The sequence below is a fragment of the Myotis davidii genome, unplaced genomic scaffold, assembly GCF_000327345.1.
Source record: "Myotis davidii unplaced genomic scaffold, ASM32734v1 scaffold107, whole genome shotgun sequence".
NCBI lineage: Eukaryota > Metazoa > Chordata > Mammalia > Chiroptera > Vespertilionidae > Myotis > Myotis davidii.
Window position 1 is genome coordinate 3,126,956 of NW_006383012.1, and position 6,000 is coordinate 3,132,955.

The 6,000-nt window shown below is 42.8% G+C and overlaps 1 long non-coding RNA gene across 4 annotated transcripts in view; it reads left to right on the forward strand.

Annotated features, from left to right (window-relative positions):
* LOC107181648 overlaps nt 1-6,000 on the forward strand; it is a 214,415-nt gene that overhangs the window by 201,588 nt on the left and 6,827 nt on the right. For all 4 annotated transcript variants that reach the window (XR_001512325.1, XR_001512324.1, XR_001512322.1 and 1 more), the window contains exon 4: nt 3,847-3,951. This is a non-coding gene — a long non-coding RNA (uncharacterized LOC107181648). The remainder of the gene's footprint in view (nt 1-3,846; nt 3,952-6,000) is intronic.

The following is a 6,000-nucleotide window of genomic DNA, read 5'->3' on the forward strand; positions in this document are numbered from 1 at the left end:
AATTATTTAACCCCTGAATTCAGAAGAGCCTTGAATTTCAGAGCAAGGATACAGGACTTCCTTAGTTGAAATACCAACTCTGTCACCCACTATATGTGCAACTTAGGGAAATGGAAACATAGGCTCTCAAAGCCTCAGTTTTCTTATCTGTAAAACTGAGATGATAAAGTCTGTATCTTAAATGGTTGTTGTAACCGTAACGTGTGCAGACTTGTTTTGCCCAGCCCCTGGCACTCAATAAATGCTCTTCCTGGCTGTTCTCTGAACCCTAGTTTCCAAGGCTTGCAACTATAAATCCTGCCATGCCAATGTAAAAGAAACAAACATCTAATGCAGGCTGGGCACAGAGTAGGTGGCTAGTAGATATTTATTGAAATGAATGAAATATAATCAGTAAGAACAGGAGGCTTTTCTAATTGTTTGGCACCAGATATCCTTCCCGTGGATATGCCTGTTTGCATTTCAAGTAAAAAGCGCTCAGAATAATTTCAGGCACATGCAGGCCATCCCTCCTGGGGGCTCAAGACAATCTCCATGGCCTGAGAAACCGTGCAGCTCCAACCCTCTTGGCCCCCATTTATCACGCCTCTTGTACCCCTGTCCATGTGGTAGCTGAACCAGTGGCCCTGCTCTGTGCTTGGTTGTGTTAGTATCTCTGGAGATAAACTGTTGTCTTCAAAAGAGGAAGCGAGCTGTTATTTCTCTGGCCTAACTCATTTTTCTGTTCGAGACAAGGCAGAGCGAATCATATTTCTCTCTGAAGTCTTTATTTCTCTGTCAATAAAAACATGGTTAGCTACCTGGCTGGGCAGGGCTTAACATTGGCACACTCATTTGGTCAATCCTATTTCTATTTCTCTATTAACCCTGGTTTGGTGTTGGACAGTTGAAATGCTGGCTCCTTGAAGATCAGAACTCTCAGGTACAGTCAACAGCCCAGGGCTCTTAATTTGGTTTGGACCCTTGTCCTCTCATTCTTTCGACAAACATTATTATTTGTCCTATGAGGAACAAAGAGAGGCACTGGAGGTGGTTGGGGATGGCTTAATGGAGAGGGAGGTAAGAGTTTGATCTTTGGAGTCAGATTGCCCAGGTATGAAATGTGCCTTCACCAACGTAGGATGTTTCTATACCTATTTATGTTTATATTTTTTTAAATAATGGCTCTAAAGTACTTGTCATGGTGCCTGAAAGGAAGTAAGTAGACAGTAACTTCTAGCATTGATAATGAGTATTCAATGTTCACTGAGGATTTAAAAGCATCACTTACATGCCAGGAGCCTTTTTTGAATATTTGGAGCTCATCAGGAAACAAAAATCCTTGTCCTCATGGAGCTTACAGGATGATGATGGTACTGAGGATGGTTCCTGTCCTCTGGGATCTTAAAATCTATTGGGGAAAATAAAATAAATTCACGTGTTGCCATGGCCTTACCCTGAGATTCTTGCAGCTCAATGAATGTCCCGCACAGTGAGATCAATGAGTCAAAAAAAAAAAAAAAGCTCTATTCATTGTTAGACGTCTACTGCCTGGTTTTTCTGAGTGTATTAAGTTTCTTGTATTAACTTTTCAATTTCATGATAGTGGGTTGTCTATCATGGGTGAGAAAGATGGCTCATGGAGGCTCCATTAAACCAGAGAAATATGTGGGGTGTTGTAGGACAGAGTTCACTCATCCATTCATTCAGAAATATTTCTCCAGCAACGAGGAGGTAGCAGGAAGAGTGCCAAGCACTGTGGGGAGCACAGAGGTGAGTGATGAGTCACACTTCACCAGAGCCAAAGCCACACATCAGTGGCTATTTCCCTTAGGTTGTTGTGTAGCTGCTCATGTTTCTATCCCCCTTCTCTACAATGGGGTCCCTCCCTTAGGGAAGAGGAGGAGGGGCTGCTACTAATGGAAGTGTGTTTGGGCATAGAACAATTCACTGGAACACAGACTCAGAAAAATAAGGGAAACTGTACCATCCTCTGCCATCTGACTGTGAATAATACCAATGTCTCGAGAGAAGAAAAATCAATTACGTGAACACCTGACCTGTAATTCAGTGAGAAAGGTTCCACCCTTGAGTCAATACCTTCTACAGTCGATGTTTTGAGGATTTGTCATGAATGACAAGAGAAATTTAGTATTGCAGTGATTTGAGGGTTGGCTGGTTACTCTTAGAAGCCGTATTTGTGTCACAATCAACTCCTGGTGTCACCTTGTCAAGGTCTTGTGCTTAAGGACAGGAGGAGGTCTCTGGGATGAAGAAGATCTCCTGAGTGATGAGCCTGTGAGGGGGGAGGAGAGTGCCATCTATTCTGCAGGCAGTTAGTTGCATGCGTTCCTCCAAACAACCTAGTAGAGGTGACAGGAAAGAGGTGTGTGTCTTAGGTTCCTCAGTGGTAAAATGGGGCAAGAGACTTTGCCAAGGTCTCAAAACTAGCAAGGGTCAGAGAGGCATCTAAAACTTAGGTCTCTAGGCTGCAAGGTGAGTGCCTTTTCCATCACGCCAGCTGGCCTACTACTTGTGACGTGGACTTGAGTAAGAAACTTCTGGATAAGTAGATGATTTCTCAAGAGCACTAGTTACTCAAAAATGAGAATGAGGAAAGCTAAACAGGCTGCTTTACTGCAAGACATCTCAGTGCTTTTATAGGCTCAGCCAAGTGATTTCCTGAAGCTATTCAAAACAGGGAAAAGGGATCCAGTGACCTCTTCAATTACGTAATTCCTTCTTCATGGATTACATTGTAAAAGGCACTGTTCTAAGAAATGTGCTTGCAGAAACTATGCTTTATTTTGCGATTTTCTTCTTTAGTTTCTTCTAAAAACTGCACACAGACATTGCTATGAACCAAGGAAGACTTTGGAGGGATGGTAGACCAAAGATCTGTTTCTGGCCTGGGTAACTGTCATATCCATCCCTCTGTTCTTACACTGGTCTGTCCCCCTAAGGCCCAATATCCCCACTGAAAATGGCTGGCCTGGAGGTCAGAAGACCCTGCCACCTCCCTGCAGTGTGACCTTAGGCAGGTCCATTTCCCGCATGCATCCTCAGATTCCTGTCCTGAAAAGGGTGCATGAGACTGACTGGGGCACCTCCTTAAGAAACAGAATCTTGAGCCTCACCCCAGAGATTGCAATTCAGTAGGTTTGTGGTGAGGCCCTGGGGTCTGTGAGTGTCATGACAGGTGGTTGTGGTCGTGTGAAAGCCTGTCTACATGAGGGCCCAGGAGAGATTTATTTAGACCCGTGAGGACCTCATGGATGAGGTGATCAGTCAGGTGAGCACATCCAGCATACTGCCTGACTCTCTGAGAAGGTGACCTTCTCCCAGCCCCCACCTTCTTCTTACCCACCCTGATTATCCTCTTCTGATTCACCACTAGATGGTAATTAATCGCTAACAGCCCTCTTAGGGGAGAGAAGACTCCATTTGTTTATCTACAATTCACTGCCCATTACAAGGCACTAAAAATAACCATAAATCGTGTCACACTTCCAAGGGTGTATTCTGGAAATACCAGCATGATAGGATTATAATTTGCTTAAAAGCTGCTTTGATACCATGGGTTCTAGAAGAGAAGTTGGCCCTTTTAGAAAAGTTTTTCTGCTAAACTCAGAGTTACATAATTCTAAGCTCTCTTTGGAGGCAAGCTGCCAACAGTTTGGGTTGCTGAAGAAACAATCATTTTCCAATTTCACTCCAAACCAGGCGTGGTTAATAAACTTTAAAATTAGGGCGATTTCCTAGTGAACATATATTACTTTGGTAATCAAACATAAGTTATTAAAAAAAAAGTCCAGAGAACTCAAGTAGGACTGGGAATATGAGAGTATTGAAATCTTTTCCCCACAGGGCCAACTGGCAGAGAAAGTTCTGAGGATGAAAAGTTCTTGGTGGAAGAGGTTCCCATTCCTGCAACCAAGGTGACCTCCTTCACCATTTTTCCAATGGCAGAGGGTAAGTACAAGCAAGGGCTATGACACAGCTGTGCTTCTTAGTTTCTTGTGCTCATATCGTATACATGCTCTTTACCTTGCCTTTTCATGTAACGTCTTAACACAAATGCTTCCCCAAGTAGCTACAAAGCCTTGCAACATGATATACAGTGGCTGCATTGTTCTCCATCCCACAAAACACTATAGTTCATTTCACCATTGCCCTCTTGTTGGACATTTTGGGTGTTTCTATTTTTTTTCCCTCTTGTAGAAAAATATACTGTGATGAACTCTCAGTGCATAGTTTTCTGTGTTTAAAATTATTCTAATATAGATGGGAGTTCTAACCACAGCAATGGAAATTGTCCTCTTTCTCAAAATGTTAGGGGGAGTTTTTGAGGACAAAGCTGGTCTGACATCACATCCTGGGAGGGGTCTGACTTTAAAAATTTATGAAAAGAAAAACAGCTAAGTAACTCTAGATATAAAATCAGGATGCAACTAACTACTAATTGAGTTCTGCATGTTTAATTATTTAAATCTTTTGCATCTGTATCATCTTTTACTCATTTGTTACAAAATAGCTAAGATAAAAGGGTCACCCTATTTAAGCCAGAAAGTCTAATTCATGCTAGTAACAGTGACATCTTTTATTATATTCAACTTACACATTAGACATGAAAATACTCCGAGAAAAGTAATTTCTCATGTGGCCATTACTACCCACTAGAAGAGATGTTTAGTTATTATCTGGCCATTGTTCAGACTAAAGAGCCAAACACATCTTGGAGGAGGGGGGTCTAAGTTCACAGGGCCAAATAGAGGCCATACCGATGTCTGGGGCTGCATTTCTTGATTCCCAGACCTGTGGTTAATGGGAATGCTTTATCCCACTACCACAAACCAGTCTTCATGCTTCTATTTATCTCTGCATGCAATAAAGGGCACAGAGATTGAATCTAAGAGGGGGCCAATATGCTGAAAATACATTTAAAAATTTTCTGCTATCAAGAAGCTACCATTATAGTGGGAGACTCGTAAGTTCACTGTATTACCTACAATCCCTACAATTTGAATATGCATAACTCTGAAACAGCAGTTAAATACTGAGGACACACAGAAGGGACCTAACTAATAAGCAGGAAAGGCAAGGAAGGCTTGCCAAAGTAGGGACATCTGAGATTATCCTTAAAGGAAAAATAGGTTTACAAGCCAGGGAATAGGTGTGTGTACTGGGGAAGGACATTCAACCTGGAGAGCACAGAAGGGGCATAAACAGAGAAGTGGTAAAGGGCATGGTCTCTTCTGGAGATGGTAATATTAATTCAGTACAGTCGGCTTCTAAGGCTTGGAGGATGGATGAATGGGAGACAAGGCAATAGGTACTGGACACTAGTGGGCTTGCAGGTCATTCTAAGAAGTTCGGACTCAGAGCACTGGGTGAAGGGAGTCAAGAATGTTTTGCAAGTTATGTAGGAGGGGTGTGTGTGTGTGTGTGAGAGAGAGAGAGAGAGAGATTTTTGCAAATGACCTTACCTGTGAATGAGGGTCGAGAATATACTGGGGGATTGACATTTGTAGCTGGGAGATATTTATGAGGTCAGTGCAAGGAGGCAGGTGAAGGATGAGGATGTAGTCTAAGGCAGGAATGGACAACCAGGATGGAGAGAAGAGGCCAGATGTAAGACACTAATGGAATTGAGCGTCTCTTCAATGTGGGGAGTAGCCAAGAATTGGCAACTGAGGATAAGGTTAAGATTTTTGTTAGGGAGAGTGAGTGGAAAACGAGAGCTGGGAAAGCAGTTTGTGGGAAGGGGGATAAGAACGTGAGTTACCTTTGTGATGTTCAAAGGGAATCCAAGTGGTTGTGTGGCAGCTGGAGCTGTGAGCCCAATCACAGTCTATATAGTTGAAGATGTGGCATCATCCAGAGAGGACAGGAAGAAGGAATTAAGAAAAGAGGAAGGAACCACAGCTGGAAAATGCTGACCTTCATTAAAAAGGACCCAGTCAAGGAACCTGAGAGGGAAGAGAATTTGTGATTTCTCTGCCTAAAAATTTCCTGCTGGAA